The sequence below is a fragment of the Nymphalis io genome, chromosome 15, assembly GCF_905147045.1.
Source record: "Nymphalis io chromosome 15, ilAglIoxx1.1, whole genome shotgun sequence".
Lineage (NCBI taxonomy): Eukaryota > Metazoa > Arthropoda > Insecta > Lepidoptera > Nymphalidae > Nymphalis > Nymphalis io.
This window is the reverse complement of record NC_065902.1, coordinates 3663137-3680805: the sequence shown is the minus strand read 5'-3', so window position 1 is coordinate 3680805 and position 17669 is coordinate 3663137. Positions and strand designations below refer to the sequence as shown.

The following is a 17669-nucleotide window of genomic DNA, read 5'->3' as shown; positions in this document are numbered from 1 at the left end:
TGCGCTAGTAAAGGTTTTCCAGCTGCCTTTAATAGCTCCGTCGTAATTCCATCTTCCCTAGGGTCTTTTCCATTTTTAAGCTGCCCCAAGGCCATCACGATTTCGTCTTGGCTGATCTGGCAGCTCTAATAATAATCTATATATATATATATATATATGTAGCCAATAAGGGCCAAAGCACATTTTGAGTAAAATCTCAACCTTTTGCCATATCATTTAAACAGGTATAAATGTATTTGTGCAAGAAAGGGCTAAAGGGTATATAAGCTTAAAATTACAAATACCAACAATATTACGCAAAAAGACATACATGTCATATAAAACAACGGATATCTGTTCATTGTTTCTATTATGATAACCAAAAGTAAGGGTTATTGATATTGGATTTTTAACGCCGGGCCACAGCTAAAATATAGTAGATTAACTCGAAAATAATAAACAAAGAAAACACCGTATTTTATTACGAGAAACGTCGATGCGATATTGAAAATCCAAGTGTCAAATTAAATGACATTTATTCTCCTAAAATTGGTAATCTAAAGTAATATTTTTGTTTTTTTTTTTTTTTTATCAGATTCTGAATCTTTATTTAGCACTACATATATAGTAGTATGACGCAAAGCAAATTATAAATTAGATATGAATAAGGGATTATGAGAGATTATTGTGTTTTTATTGTTTGGAGGTAGATATTATTATATAAATATATATATATATATATATGATTAAAATCTCGAAATATATCATTCGATTTAAATAACATGATATGATATACATATCAAAAATATATATAAAAAAAAAGCTAAATTAAGACTGTGTTGAGATTAAATGCAATATATATTTTTTTTATTTTAACTTTACTTTCGCTCTATTATTGTTAAAGTTCAATGCATAGCAATTTAAAAATCGTGCTGATGACGACACGAAAGATTTAAGATATAAAATAGATAACACAATATAAAAAACATAATAAATTATAATAGTATATGTTGGAACGAGCTTTTTTATATAGAATTCTTGAAAATCGTACCTCAGCTAAATCAGTGTCGAGTGCTTCGGTCGCAAAGCCGACCTCCGAGCGAGTCGGTAGAGACGTGCGCCGCGCACCTGAGAGCAACATGGTTTAACATCAGCCACTGTTAGCAGTATGCAATGTACAGATATATCGATAAGATAAGCCGACTGGTTGTGCCAAACTGCAATTAACCAAGATAATTCTATAATTCCTTATTTACAAAGTATTGATTGATGAATCCATTGCTTACACAGTGCAAAGGAACATTTTAGTATTAATAAAGCCAAGTATAGTTGCGCGAATCATGAGGGGATATGCCATAATCGCCACGCTTGGCAGACGGGTTGGCGATCGCAGTAAGTTAGTCATAGTACTCAGAGAGACGCTGCTGCCCGTTCTCTGGTGTATATTCCCTCGGGTCGACTTCTACGCCCCCCACGGGATGAGATGGGGTGGTGATATTCGTCGCCGTCACCACACGGCAGACCGACTTAGAACGAGTCGCGGGAAGCCGTTGGATGCGGGCAGCGCAAGATCGGCCAACGTGGAAATCCTTGGGGTAGGCCTTTGTCCAGCAGTGGACGTCTTTCGGCTGGTGATGATGATGAAAGCCAAGTATATAATACACAATGTTAGATAGTCTACAAATAACGAAAAAATAATAATTTCCAATTCATATATCTATCTCTTTGTACAATTTTATATCGGTCATGCAGTAATGCTAGAGACAACACGTGTCCGAGATTAACTCCATGGGAATTTGATTAAGAGCATTTGTAAATCTGAGACATTACAAACCCACACACGTGCAGAATAGATTACAACGCAAATAATACATGTGAAAAGAATAAATGCAATATTTATGATCTATTTAAACAAAAGAAATAATACTAACTGACCGAAGAAGTCGTTCTCTAATAAAACTAATTTTTTTTTAATTTCATGTCATTCAAAACAACAACGCTTGACCTTCACCTTATCAAACAAAATATGAAATCGCGTGCCCAGCTAAGCCCAGCTTATCATTGATTATTTTGATCTTTATGACTTATGAGATATATACCATATATATATATATATATATATATATATATATAGATACTTTACATATATATATATATATAGATACTTTACAAAACTTCAAATTCATTTTTTTTGTTTGCTTTTATTCCTAATATTTAATCATACAACACCAGAGCATACGTTTGCACGATAACTTATTTGTAAATTCAGTTAGAACACATTTAAAAATCAAAATTAATAAGTGTCAACTTTACGTCGGTACAATATTTCGACGCATGTTATTGGCACGAAGCCAAAAATTTTGCTCTGGTGCTAATTAAAGTATACCCATGCTGCGAATGACCCATTCTTAAGCTGAACGAGAATTTTATTGCATTAACGAATGACTTGATAGACTGATCACTTATCATCAAAATACTTGCTTGATAGTTACTAAACTATAACATACAACTTTTATTTCAGTAAATATATTCTGAAATTAAACACTAATTTACTTTTCTTATTATATTCATCAAACTAAATACAAAAGGTGATTTTTTTTATTATTTCCACATTATACTTGTATATGACAACTAAAAAAAATATTATTATTATATCAATATATCATATTATAATTCATCTTGATCTGATAGTCTAAACATTTTCTTTAATATATACATATGTAGCGTACATCGTACTGGTGGTAGAGCTTTGTGCAAGCTCGTCTGAGTAGGTACCATCCACTCATCAGATATTTTACCGCAAAACAGCAGTACTTAGTATTGTTGTGTTCCGGTTTAAAGGGTGAGTGAGCCAGTGTAATTACAGGCACTAGGGACATAACATCTTAGTTCCCAAGGTTGGTGGCGCATTGTTGATGTAAGCGATGGTTAAGATTTCTAACAATGACAATGTCTATGGGCGTTGGTGATCACTTACCATCAGTTGGCCCAAATGCTCGTCCGCTTTCCTATTCTATAAAAAAAAATACTTATAATCGTCGATTGCCATATTAATCTAAAATTATTCCAATCGAAGACTTAGATAAATAAAATCAAACTGACTATCGTACGATAAAATATTAATCATACCTAACAGTCATAGATGCGCAAGTTCAAGCGTATGATTCAGCGGCTGGTTAAAATAATATTAAGCTGTAGATAACATTCCACGTGCGACCGAAATAATTGAAGGTTAGTTATAACAGAAAAAATTAACGACGGATACATGAAAACAAACAAATATTGGCCATTAGATATGAATACATGACAAAATCCAACGTGTCTGTATACGTCATCATTGAAATTATACAGATTTGTCCGTATACGAATATTTTAAATAATAACATTTCTCTTAATGAATCGATTACTAATTAATTAATTTACTGATGGTAGGGCTTTGTGCAAGCTCGTCTGGGTAGGTACCACCCACTCATCAGATATTCTACCGCAAAACAGCAGTACTTGGTATTGTTGTGTTCCGGTTTGAAGGGTGAGTGAGCCAGTGTAATTACAGGAACAAGGGACATAAAATCTTAGTTCCCAAGGTTGGTGGCGCATTGGCTATAAGCGATGGTTGACATTTCTTACAATGCCAATGTCTAAGGGCGTTTGGTGACCACATACCATCAGGTGGCCCATATGCTCGTCCACCTTCCTATTCTATAAAAAAAAATCGAATTAAATTTTATAATTAAAATATGAGATTTTAACATTTGAATTCCATGATTTAGGGTGCGTATTGCTTATAAAGTCTATTCAATTAAAATGTAAGTAATAAAAACAAATGTTTTATAAATTATAATAAGAGTAAATAGATCAAGAAATTTATATTAACCAAAATTTTGCAACTGTTCCACTGCACCTTACGTTGTAACTTGGCTTTGGGTTTCGTTTAGAAATAAACGCTTCAAACGCGTAGTCAGGCTAACCTACAGCCTATTCTAATGACAGGATTAAAGATAAATAAACAACTTTGACATCATTGGTCAAGATCTAAAATTAAAGCATTCATTTATGATTCGTGAAATAATTTCCAGAAGTTCGCAGAACTTTGGAAGTAAAATGAAAGTGATTATAAGAAATGAAATAGTGTTATATTATAAATAAAAAAATACTAGTTAAAGTTTTTTTTTTTTTTAATTAAAATACTGCATTAAATGTGAATATTAAAATGTCTATCTACCACCGTAATTCAAAAAGAGAAAAACCTCGAACCTTTTGAATGTTTTATGTATGAGTTTTTCAGGAAAATGTATTCACCGGCAAATACAACAAAAAAGTTGACGTTAATTTATATTTGAATACCATATAGAATATATAGATTTATATATGCATAATTGAAATTGATTATCATTATAATTATCGTTATAGCTATTAAAATAATGGAACGCAACGTGAGACGAACAACTAACTGACTGTACTGACTAAAAATGAATTTTCTTTTTTTTACATAAATGTTTCTCTTAATACACTATGAGCTGCGTATTATATCCATTATAAAGTAGACTCTAATGACTATGACATTGAACGTTGTTCAACAAATCAGCAACAACTGTGAAGTTAGAAACATATTTTAAAAGGATAAGTATGAAATTAAATATTTGAGGATAACATTTTATGCAACTAAATATACATATCGACTTAAATACTTCATTATTTTCATATTACATCATCACTGACTTCAGTTAGAAGTTTGACACGTTTAAAAGGGCTTTAAAAATTGAATACAACCCTGCCTACGTCATTCAAAGCAAAGATCAAATAAACCCCCGCTAGTACGCCCACACACCGACCATGCAGCCTACACTATTTTCCGAAGAATGGAGACTATGACGACAGCAAGCTTTCTTATATGAATACCTATCTATTTAAATTCGCTCCAATCATTTTAATAATAAAGGTAAATTATATTTCAAAGACTTCAAAATATGTAATAGAAACCATTCAAATATAATACACCTATTTCAAATGATAAATGGAAACCAGTTCCAAGACGATTCACAAGTGCCGCATTGCGTAATCTGCTCCTCTCTATTCTCATGATAAACAAGCCCGAAGGTTGAATTAGTCGACAGTATATTTAATAAGCGTCCTTCAAGTATCTCAATTAACAAATCATCAATATTTCACGTGCAAAAATGTAACTAAGGATCAAAGTAATCCTACTTTGAAGCTAGAGTAGCAATACTTTGTATTGCTGTTTTAATTTGAAAGGTAAGTGAGCTAGTATACTAAGGTATCTGTTATGTATGTTACATAATATCTTAATTCTCATCGGCGTCTTGACGGTGAAGAAATATTAATATATCTTATATTACCAATACTTTAATGTGCAATAGCAACACTCAAGTAGTATATAACTTCCTATTGTAAATTATATATAATAAATATTTAATAATAAGAAAATGGTCTTGTCTATTACTTTATAATTTAATGCAACACACAAAGACCTATACAATGTCAAGTGTAGTAGAGGGTGTACAACTCTGGCCTTGGAGTGCGTAGGTCGTCACGCAGTAGATTACGTCACTCACCGCTTAATGGCCATAAGTCTCTACGACAAAGCATTTTTCGCATCAGACTACACGGCGCCAGTAACTTAAGTTTCCAGGAAAAACAATTATCATTCCTGCGGCATATTACAATGTCGAACAAAATATTCCAACAAATATTTATTTTAGACTTTTATTATTATTTATTTCTAAAAAGTTTGTGGGTTTCGGTTTGTATCTTCGTCTTCAAATCATATTACTAGCGTGAACAATACCTAAATAAATGTCATATTGGAGAAAAAGCAACAATATAAGGTTATGCAAATCCCTGTTTAAACAAAAGAAAATATAAGGTGGTGACTTAACCTTGCTTAGATGTGTATCTTGTTTACAATTTGTATTACGTCAATAATCGCTAAACTGATTTATAAGTAGATGTTTTGACTAAATTGCATAATAACATATCTTTTAGTGCCTATTTTTAACTAAGAACAATAAAAACTTTGCCAAAAAATTCTTTATATTGAGTTTATACTTCTATTTATAGTTTTAATAAAATTCAACGCACAATCTGCGTATTGGATGTAAATATAAAAGCGAGTAACGTATGTTGCAAAAACTTTACGTCGAACCGTATTTTCAGCAAACAGTTTGTAAAACTTACAACAAATATTTAGAATAGGCTGCAAACAAATTCGGAACACTTCTACCAGAAATAACAAAAATGTTTATTTTATTGTGAGTAAATAAAGAACCGTACGTTACTTTACGTATATTATTTTATTCATATATTATTTAAGAAATATATTACTTTACATTTATGTGGCCTTTTTAGTATCTATTGGCGATCAAGGATGAATACTTTTCTGGCCTCTTCGTCAATCAACGTGTATCTAACGAGTATATTCTAAAAATATTCATATTCATTATTGGCAGCTCCAGTTTATGCTATGTAGTTAAAAAATTAAAATTATTTTTCAAATTATGAATTCCGAAACTTTATCAGCGATGGTTTTATGTTTCGTGTACATTACACGTATACATACACATTTTACGTAAAGTTTAATTAAATATTTTTCTTTAACGGTCGTCTTATTTTTAAGCAGAAGATGTTCTTGCAAAATATTATTGGTATCCGATATTGCAGTTCTATAATATAACATCTCAAGTGACTGTGACCCATGTCAACATGAAACAAAACTTCTTAGATATACATAACAGATACCGTGTCTTAACACGTTCAAATTGTTGCATCATCATATTTATATTAAGTATTTGACTTGTAAAGGTGAACAACAGCTACACGTAATTCTATACATAGAATAAACACAAGAGTTCTTTTACTACAAGCCCTCATCGCTTCGAACTTTGACTTTCTTTTGGTATAACACACTATCGTGTCTCTGTCGATCCGCACCTGGCACATATCCAAAGAAATGTAATAAATAGCACGGGCGCCAGTTCGCCAATATAACGCTAAGCGATAATGACGGAAATAGTGCACTAACGGTAAAATCCAATGCGTATGACACACGAAAATAAAATTAAACGGACGACACGGAATTTATAAAATAGGTTTTATGAGTGATACATTCCGGGCACAACATAACTGCACGTTACGGCTCCTCCGGCGCCTTTCTTTCTTCAAAATTGTCTTTTTATAAAAAATATCGTCTATTGTCGTTATTTCGGTCAGCATAATTCGTAAATAGTGAGATTTTATGAACGAAAATAATTTGTTTATTTATAAAGTATTAATAATTGAAGCTTTATTTATAAGATATTTTTATAAACATTAGCAACATATCGATGTGCTACCAACCTTGTGAACTAAGATGTTATGTCCATTGTACCTGTAGTTACACTGGCTCACTCAACCTTCAAACCTTAACACAAGTGTAAGTATTGCTGTTTGACGATAGAATATGTGAAGCACTACCAATGAGTATTGTGTATAGCCTTCGTCATAATTAGAAAACCAAAACACGTTCGCATTCACTATTACCATAAATAATGATCACTGTGCTTATCAGTAAAATAACTTCTCAAATTCATATATATGTAGTATACAAGTTAGTTTATAAGAGTTACTGGAACACATGACTAACAATTATATTAATATGTAAATTTATTCAATCAATCAATCAACAGCCAATCGTTGTCCACTGCTGAACATAGGCCTCTCCCAAGGTGCGCCAAAGCTCCCTGTCCTCCGCCTTCCGCATCCAGTTGGTGCCCGCCACCTTCTTAAGGTCGTCGGTCCACCTGGCTGGAGGGCGCCCTACGCTGCGCTTGCCGATTCGCGGTCTCCACTCTAGGACTCGTCTGCTCCAACGGCCATCGGTCCTACGACATACGTGACCAGCCCACTGCCACTTCAGCCTGCTAATTTTGCAAGCTATGTCGGTGACTCCGGTTCTTTTCTGGATAATCTCATTTCTGATCTTATCCTTCAAAGATACTCCGAGCATAGCTCGCTCCATAGCACGCTGAGCGACTTTGAATTTGTGGACTAGTCCCGCAGTTAGTGTCCACGTTTCGACACCGTATGTCATGGCAGGTAAGACGCATTGGTTGAAGACTTTCGTCTTCAAACATTGCGGTATAGACGACTTGAGGACTTGACGAAGGTTGCCAAATGCTGCCCATCCCAAGCGAATTCTTCGATCGGCTTCCTTCTCGAAGTTGTTCCTACCGACTTGTATTATCTGTCCTAGGTAGGTATATTCACTAACAACTTCGAGAGGTTTCCCCTCGACGTATATCGGTCCCGGCACGACATGCCTATTGAACATGACCTTGGTCTTGTCCAAGTTCATACCGAGACCGACACACCGGGAAGACTCGCCTAGGCTACGCAGCATTTCGGTGAGTTGTTCCAGCGACTCTGCTATGATGACGATATCGTCGGCAAATCGAAGGTGTGAGATGTACTCGCCGTTTACATTGACTCCATACCTAGTCCAATCCAGCGTTTTGAAAACGTCTTCCAACGCGTTGGTGAACAGTTTCGGGGATATTACATCCCCCTGTCTCACCCCTCTGCGCAGTTGGATCGCCTTCGTCTTACAGTCCTGGATGTGGACAGTCATTGTAGCGGCGTTGTACAGACATCTCAGTACCTCGATATATCTCCAATCGATATGACATCTCTGCAATGAGTCGAGCACTGCCCAGGTTTTGATGGAGTCGAAGGCTTTCTCGTAGTCCACAAATGCCATACACAGCGGCTGATTGTACTCTTCGGTCTTCTGCACAATCTGCCGAACAGTATGGATGTGGTCCACGGTGCTGTAGCCTGATCGAAAGCCGGCTTGCTCTGGGGGCTGGAACTCGTCAAGTCGTCTGGCGAGACGGTTCGTGACGACTCTTGAGAACAGCTTATACACGTGACTCAGGAGGGAGATTGGTCTGTAGTTTTTCAAGAGGGTTTTATCACCTTTCTTGAAAAACAGTACCACCTCACTCCCGCTCCACGTTTCCGGGGTCTTGCCATGTTGGATGACGGAATTAAAGAGGCTTGCTAGTTCTTTCAGGACCGGGGTCCCGCCTGCCTTAAGCAACTCTGTTGTGATTCCGTCATCTCCCGGAGCTTTGTTGTTTTTAAGCTGTTCTAGAGCCGCCCTAATCTCTCCTTGGTCAACGACCGGGAGCTCCTCGGAGTAATGGCGCATAAGAGGGGCGCGCTGGTCATCAATACTGATTCCCACGGGTTTATCCGATCTTGAAGAGAACAACTGCCCATAAAACCTCTCTACTTCTCCGATAATCTCAGGCCTAGAGGTAACGACCCCACCATTTTCAGTTTTAAGTTTTGTCAGACGCGGCCTCCCAAACTTGCGAGCGAACACTTTCGATCCCCGATTTTGCTCAATCGCAGCCATGATGGCACGGGTATTGGAGCGTCGGAGATCGCGTCGCGTCAGCGTTTTTATTGTTCGTTTTAAGGCCTTATCTGACAAAAACGATGGTAGTTCTCGTCGTTTTCTCATGTGCTTGAGTGTCTCAGCAGAGAGTTTTGGTGCGTTGTCTCTTCTCTGTGGCGGAAAACACTTGCGGGATGTGTTTTGCAGTATTTTGACCAGCGTGTCGGTTCTCTCATCAATGCTGCTTATGGTTTCCAACACGGTGAATTGATTTTGAAGTTCCATTTGGAACTTTTCGGAGCCTTGAGCAGCTTGGAGCATGGTAGGTCGGAGAGTAGACCTCATCATTCTCGATCTTTCGGCTTTTAAGTTGATATTTAGAGTGCCTCGAACCAAGCGGTGATCACTTCCGGTATTAAACCTGTTGATCACTGAAACATCTCTAAATGCCTTTTATTCGAAATAATAAAGTCTATCTCGTTCCTTGTCACGTTATCGGGGCTTCGCCAGGTCCACCTCCTCTGAGGCTTCTTTTGAAAGAAAGAATTCATCAAAAAAAAAGCCCCTGCGCTTCGAGAAAGTTTACCAGCATTTGCCCCCTGTGATTTCTGCAGCCCAAGCCGTAAGGTCCGACTTTCGATTCACCGCTATCTTGTACTCCCACTTTAGCATTAAAGTCTCCCATAACAACATTGTAGTGGGCCCTCGAGGTGTCGTTGAGGGCCTTTGCGATGTCCTCGTACATCGCTTCGACCACATCATCAGAGTATGTCGAAGTTGGCGCATATACCTGTACAACCTTCAGGGAGTACCTGTCGGAAAGTTTTAGGACAAGGTACGCTACCCGGTTCGACACACTACTGATTTCCACAATGCTGCTAATGAGATCCTTTTTGACTAGAAAACCGACACCACCCTGGGAGAGGTTATCACCTTCGCGGAAGTAGAGTAAGTTACCGGACTCTAGAGTTATCGTGTCCTCCCCCTGTCTTCGGACTTCAGATAACCCCAGTATATGCCAGTTTATATGGCTTAACTCTACTTCTAATTCGGCGAGGTGATGGTCCAGTCTCATCGAGCGTCCATTATACGTTGCCATTTTCAGTCGCTTTATACGGTAGCCTGCCGTGAACCGGTGATTCTTAGCACCCCCTGCCCTGCCGATACCGCGACCGCTACCTTGGTCGGGCCTAGCGGGCTTGCCGGTAACTGGGGGCCTTTTTTTGGGCGCATCTGCCATTTAGGGAGGGGTTTGCCCATACTCGCCGCGCTGGGCAGGCGTGTTGGCGAGCGCAGTAGGGGGTAAGATGTTTATGGGAGGGGGGACGCTGCTGCCCATCCCCCCTTTTCCCCGTCCCTCAGTCGCCTCTTACGACACCCACGGGATGAGATTGGGGGAGTACTATTCTAAGCCGGTACTCCACGGCAAATTTATTGCCAGCACTATATTTATATATTAATATAATTGAAGCATTCAAAAGTAGTTGTTAAGTATTGTCAATTTACCCATTTTTATATATATGCAAAAGTACTTATTGTACTTCTTATGATACACATTTTAAATTTTAATGGCAAATAACGAGAAGCTAAAAATAAATACGTTAAATCATTTACAAATAGAGTATAAGGTTTTATTTGCTATCGCTGTTCACAAACTGGTTTAACTGAGAATATGCAAACAATTCACACGTTTTGAAGTTTTGAAACCTTTAACGTAACCTTGTATTAAACGTAATACTTGAGCCCACATTTTTATTTACATGTGTTATTAAAGCTGCGATTTTATAAAAGGAAATTGAACAAATTTGTGTTGACAGTGCGTTAACTATTTCAGTAGAAACGGACCAAAATGTTCATATAAATTCGACGTAAATTCTACTTCAATCAGATAAATAGTTTTTCTAACTATCGCCTAAAAAATGTTCAATTGGAATGGAATAAGTTCAACTATGACCATATTTTCATTATACACAATTATGTTCCTCGCGATCGATTTATTCAAAAATATGTTATGCAGACAGCTGGCTCAATACTATGATAAATAGTGGATTTATTTCTGCTTCAATTATTGTGATTGTGACATTAATCTTACCTAATCGTAGGATTAGTGACATTAAAATGATTTAAGACAATATTTTCTTTCGAAAAGGTAAAAATTACTGCACCAAATTCTACGATATGAAAAACAAAATAAAACTTTTTCGAATGCATGGATTTTTATCTTTTAATTTAATATCTTTTTTGTTATAAACCAAGACCAAGACCGCACTGCAATTTACACGAGGCTATTTTCATTTTCGTAGTTTAAATTCGCAACCACCACGTCAAATTTGTGTCATACCGCTATTTATGCAGGTTTTTAAAAACCGCAAGTGTGTGTTCTCGTTTACGAATACAAGTGATACACGGCAATGCAGGCTAGGCCAAAACGTTAACTTTTAGCTATGTAATTTATAAATATAACGCCTAAGAATACTATGTCACTTTATTGCAGGAAGTTCAAATGGATCCCATAAAATAGAAATAGCTAAATATTCTTTGTTTTAATATTAAACATGCTTATGTCTTTGTATAAACATTAAGTTATATAAACAATAATTATTATTATCATTATTTTACTGACCTCGAACACAAAACCTCACTTCGAATTTCGTCCGTCACGCATCAATAGATTAGGTTTGGAGAGTTGTCATCACTTGACCACTCAAGCGGCAATAGCTATTGCCTATATAAATAATTATATAACAACTATTGAAGCTATAAAACAAATAAGTATAAGCCCATAGGCCAGGAAGACAAGGTTGGTAATTCAATTGAACTCCAGTAGTTACGAAATTAAATACATACTCTCTCATTTTATGATTAGCCAACTACGCAGGAGATATTATAGTGCACAAGTGTGTGCGCAAACACAGGTGCACTCTTTATTCCCTAACTCTCATAATCCGATGGGACGGCAATCCGACACGACCAGAAAGAGTTCAGGCGCAGAACCAACGGTTTTACGTTCTTTCCGAGGCACGGAAGTGTACACTTCCAACTTCCAGTCTCCGGGCTGCTACTGAGAATTTTCTGACAAAAAAAACCCAATAACTTTTTATTGGCCCGACCTGGGAATTGAACCCAGGACCTCCGGGTCTGCGGCCTTATATCAAGCCACTAGACCAACGAGACTGTCAACCCGGTCTATATTTTTAAACCAAATATTGAACAATGAAAGCTCGCGAGTCACTTTTATAAACTTTGTTTTTTTTTTGTTAATGTAAAAAAGACTATTCTTCAATTCAGAGCACGTACGTTTATATATGATTCAGCAAAAGACGTATGTCTCAATTATAACAAATATCATAAAAACAAAAATATATACTTTTTTTTACATTATAATGTGGACATTAATTTCGTTTTTAATGCCAAGTATTAAATTACAAAAATTCACAAAGCTTATGAGTCTTTTTATGTATCGCTCCATATAAAATGAAATAAATGGACACGAAGTAACTAGAAAATCCATAAGACTCATCACTTAAACAATAAAAAAAGTAATCAATCAACTGGAGAATAGATTAAAATAAATTATAATATTGTTTATTGTTTTAGTATGCATAGACCAATATAAGGTTTCTGATGATTATTTTGAATTAAAAAACTTTAAATGTGAATAATAAAGTTTTTAAATATATGGAGTATATTGCTTTCATCACGAATATTGTAATCACATTTCGTAAAATTGAAATATACGCATATATGCTTAGTGCGCCAACGCGTCTTTAATATACGTATATAAAAAAATTCTTGTCTCAATAATTTGAGATTGAATTTTTAGTTACTTTTTTAATGTTCCACTTGGTTGCAGAGAATAATAAAAACAGTTAGTTAAAGATACGCAACTATACGGACTCCATAAAAAATAACTAAATGAACTTTTTATACGGCAAATTAACTCAAATCAATTACAGTGGGTGTTGTCCAGTTCCACAATGAAGATTAATGACAAGATGCAACAGAGCATGCCAAGGACTCTATTCATTCTTAGAAATCGCTTTTCCTCTTTGTTAGTGAGGTCACAAGGAAATAGTTGTACAACTTGTACTAATGACTAATTAATGTGATAATCACTTTTGTATATATTATATTAAACATTATAAAGATTTAGAATTACTCATAGCATGAACTTAACCTTAACCTAGAAAGTTAATAATGAATTATAAACACAGTCATTTTGTTTGTGTGAATCACAAGAGTTACTTCCTCCGAGCATAATAAGAACAGTGATCCAGGAATGCATGGACTCTGGCACTTTGCCACGACTGTGCACAAAATCTTGGGAAACATCACTTTGTTTGCACTTTGTCAAATCTTTCAATGAGCTTGAATTAAAAATATATTTTAATTTATAACATAGTTACATATATTACTATTATTTTATTTGAATGTATTCTAAATAATTTTCTTACTTAGCATTATGCTAGCATAATAATCCGTTATGATGTGACTATGTATGAATATTATAAACCTTAAACGTAGCAAGCATTAATAACAAAAATGTTTGTTTTTGTATGTAAGCTGCATGGAATTACTGTATTAGGTTATAATTAAAATTCAAATTACGTATAATGGCACTGATAATATGATTCTAAGCAGAAAACTAACATAAACTGGATATAATGGAAAAGATTGAGATGTCAAAAGTCAATCACTAATCATGACCTGCAATGTCAGTTGATACGACTAATACCCATAATAGAAACTTTACCCAACTTCATGTGACATAATGATCATTTACAATCACATGATATTACATCACATTCTTACACACACAACATTAGATATATGGACTGTAGCATTACTCTCATATTATTATGTTTGTATACATAAGGAGACTGCCACGGCTGCCAATCTGACTATAGTGGCATAAATTGCACCTCACCAAGTTCTGAGTTAAATTCCTAGATAGTTGTATTAATATGTTTCACTTCTGTCGAGAAGTTTAAAGTATCAGGATAAAGTATGAAAGTAAGCATAGTTACACACTTTCACTAGTCATGATGAATGGCTCTCCCATTGGTTTATGAGTGTAAAGAAATAGGTGCATCTACACCATAATATTTCTTGAACAAATGACTAGTATCCGTTAATAATGGCTGCTGTAATCGAAACACATTAAGAGAACATCATAGCTATAATTTTTTATATATATTTAGCTATAATAATTTAAAATTAATTAAGTATTAGATTTTTGAATAATTGAATAAAAGAATATTAATTACTGAATGGTGATTATCTTGTAAAAATTAAAATATGTAAGTCTTTTTTAAATCTGTTATATAATAATAATTACAAGAGAGACAAAAACATTAATCTACCAAACTGCATGCAAATGTGACAATATCACTAAAAACAGTCTCTTACAGACAAGCAATAATGATTACAACAGGTTTCATTTGTAGCATTATGCAACAATACCTTTATATGTATTCAATGAAATGTCAAATTTAAGCACGGCCATATATGCTAACAATAATTATCATCTTAAAAAGGCTGCATTAAGACATTGCCAGATATTACTTTAGTTTTTTACCATTTCTCTCTAGCATAGTCAGGTTAATTTTTATTGATTACAGCATTGCATTCCCAGTTATAATAGACATATAAGTAAAGTTAAGGATAAAAGTTTAAAATTATTACTCAAAGATAAGTCTGTAACACTGCATAGTTAACAAATTTATTATTATAATTTGTCCAGCATCTATTTATTTATTGTATTATATTGTTAACTTTTACATGAAAAATATGTGATACCAATAAGATTAAATTCTTATTGGTATCACATATATTTTTTTACTTATTCAATCTATAGCCTATACAAAAATATAAATAACTTAAAAAAAATAGAAATGCGACTATTTCAAGATTATTGATTGAATCAGTTGAGGTTAAAAAAATATGCCCACAGTATTTTAAACAGGTTCGATAGCGAATTCAATAAAGATTATTATGTGAATTGTCACTGAATACAAAAGTACTTACGTTTCTCTAAGAATTTAGATGTCAATATATGAGGCTTTAGATGACTTCAGGATGAATTTCTTTAGCAGATAATTGTACACATCACAAAAATAAAACTAATACTTTAATTTACAACAATGAATATTTAAAAAAACACTGGTAAAAGACTTATGATTTTAAATAAAAAATGGTAAGGAAACTGATATACGTATAAAACGCAATATCATTAAAAATTTTGCCTTAAATTCATAAAAATCATTTTATTACTTCTGAGCTTATGAAGGCTTACATAAATAATTGGGTCGATTAAAAATAAATCGTATGAAAACGAATTTATTAAAATCTAAAATGTCTACCCTAACCTACTGTCACTTAAAAGTCAAAGAGTAAAATAAAAAAATTGGATAGTTAAGTTCCCTTCACACAATGTACTTCTATCATTTTATAATTTTTCAAGATTTCTTAAGCTAAATAACACATGATTGGAATAATCATTTATGATTTATAGGAAAAAAATGCAATTGAATTCGTTGCATTATATTTTCTGCACAATTTTAAAATGATTATTTTAGAAGCAATGCTAATCATACAGGAAATAATAAAATTATCATGAATGGTAACAACACAAGAAAAAAGAATGAAAACCGACAATGTTTATTCTAGATGAGATACTGAGAGTGTTTTAATAGAGTACACTTGTGTTTCTTACAATAGTAAATGTCTCCTGCACTTATATTCATTTTTTTTTTTTTATATTCGCCGGGAGGGTAAATGACTCTACTCCACCTGACGGTAAGTGGTAGTAGAGTTCAAACGCGACGACGGCCAGTACTGACGGGAAAAACGTTCTGCACTAGCCGCCTTCGCCTTGCCGGCCCGCAAGATGCCTCTTCACGCCTCGTTTGAAGGAACCCGCGTTGTAAGAGGAGGAGAACACGTGAGCTGGTAAGGAATTCCATTTTTTGTTAATGCGACAAAGAAAGGAGTTGCCAAATTTCTTTGTGCGCGATGGAATTGATGTCACAGTTAGGCGGTGACATCGAGAACCAGCTCGCGTGGACTTAAGAAGGAAGGGGGAAGCAGGAATTAGAGAGAATAATTCCTCAGAGCACTCGCCGTGATACAGTCGATAGAAAGAGCTCAGTGCTGCTATCTCACGACGCAATTGTAAAGGTTCAAGGGTGTTTGTGACCTTTACGTCGCCAATAATGCGTACTGCACGTCGCTACACCGGTCCAAGGCCTCCAGTAGGTACTTAGCGGAGCCATCCCAAAGGTGCGAGCAATATTCCACGCAAGACCGTACCTGTGTTTTGTACAGCAGGCACAGTTGTTGTGGCGTGAAAAAACGCCGCACCTTGTTCAGAACTCCGAGTTTCCGTGAATCTTTTTTTATAACAGCCTCGATGTAATCCCATGGACTAAGGTCGCAGCAAACGTCAATCCCCAGCATGGTGATTTTGCTTTGTATCACCAGCGGAGTACCACAGAGGGAGGGAAGAGGGGAAAATGCTGACTTTTTCGCTGTGAGAGCGCATACCTGTGTCTTCTTGGCATTAAACTCAACAAGATTATGAGAGCCCCATTTGGCGATGAGCTCTAATGTCCTATCGAGTTCAATGACAAGATCCTTCCGCCTCTCCTCAATTTCCGCTCGCCCAGCCACTGCGCGTCTGTGGTATCCACCATGCACTGTACTATCGTCTGCATAGCAATGTATGTTCCCAAGAGAGAGCATATCATTGATATGCAAAAGAAAGAGTTTGGGAGATAGCACAGATCCCTGGGGGACCCCAGCATTCACTACATAGAATTGTGAAGCGCCACCATCAACTAAAACACGAAGGTTACGCTTGTGTAGGAAGCTGGCAATCCAGGTGCAAAGCTGAGCAGGCAGACCATATACCGGCAGCTTGGAGAGAAGACTTCTGTGCCAGACCCTGTCGAAAGCCTTGGAGATATCGAGGCTGATAGCCAACGATTCTCCATGCTTGTCGATAGCTTCACCCCAGAGGTGTGTTACGTACGCTAGAAGATCACCTTTGGACCGTTATCATTATCATTATCCGGTAATAGGCTCAACGGACGTAATAACAAAGCCATTTTAGCCAACATACTAGGCAATTGGCTTAAGAAGTGGAAAATCGGTTAACTACGACAAAAGAGGAACAGAGCACTTTACGCGAAACCCTACTTACATATATTTAATAGAATCAGGGTAGTAGGTATATATTAATGTCATACTCGACCGCCACACATTATTAGAGAGTCCGCATTATAGCAGAATT

General features: G+C 35.7%; 1 protein-coding gene across 2 annotated transcripts in view; it reads right to left on the bottom strand.

Moving 5' to 3' along the window:
* Positions 1-15708, bottom strand: part of LOC126773641 (inositol hexakisphosphate kinase 2) — a 42471-nt gene extending 26763 nt beyond the window's left edge. Inside the window, exons 1-2 of one of the 2 annotated variants that reach the window (XM_050494640.1) lie at positions 15404-15707; positions 1031-1107 (exon numbers count right to left, since the gene is read on the bottom strand). The gene's annotated coding sequence lies outside the window, so the exon portion shown is untranslated. Of the gene's footprint in view, positions 1-1030; positions 1108-15403 lie in introns of both variants that reach the window. The other variant, XM_050494641.1, reaches the window with a different exon arrangement.
* Positions 15709-17669: the final 1961 nt, after the last annotated feature.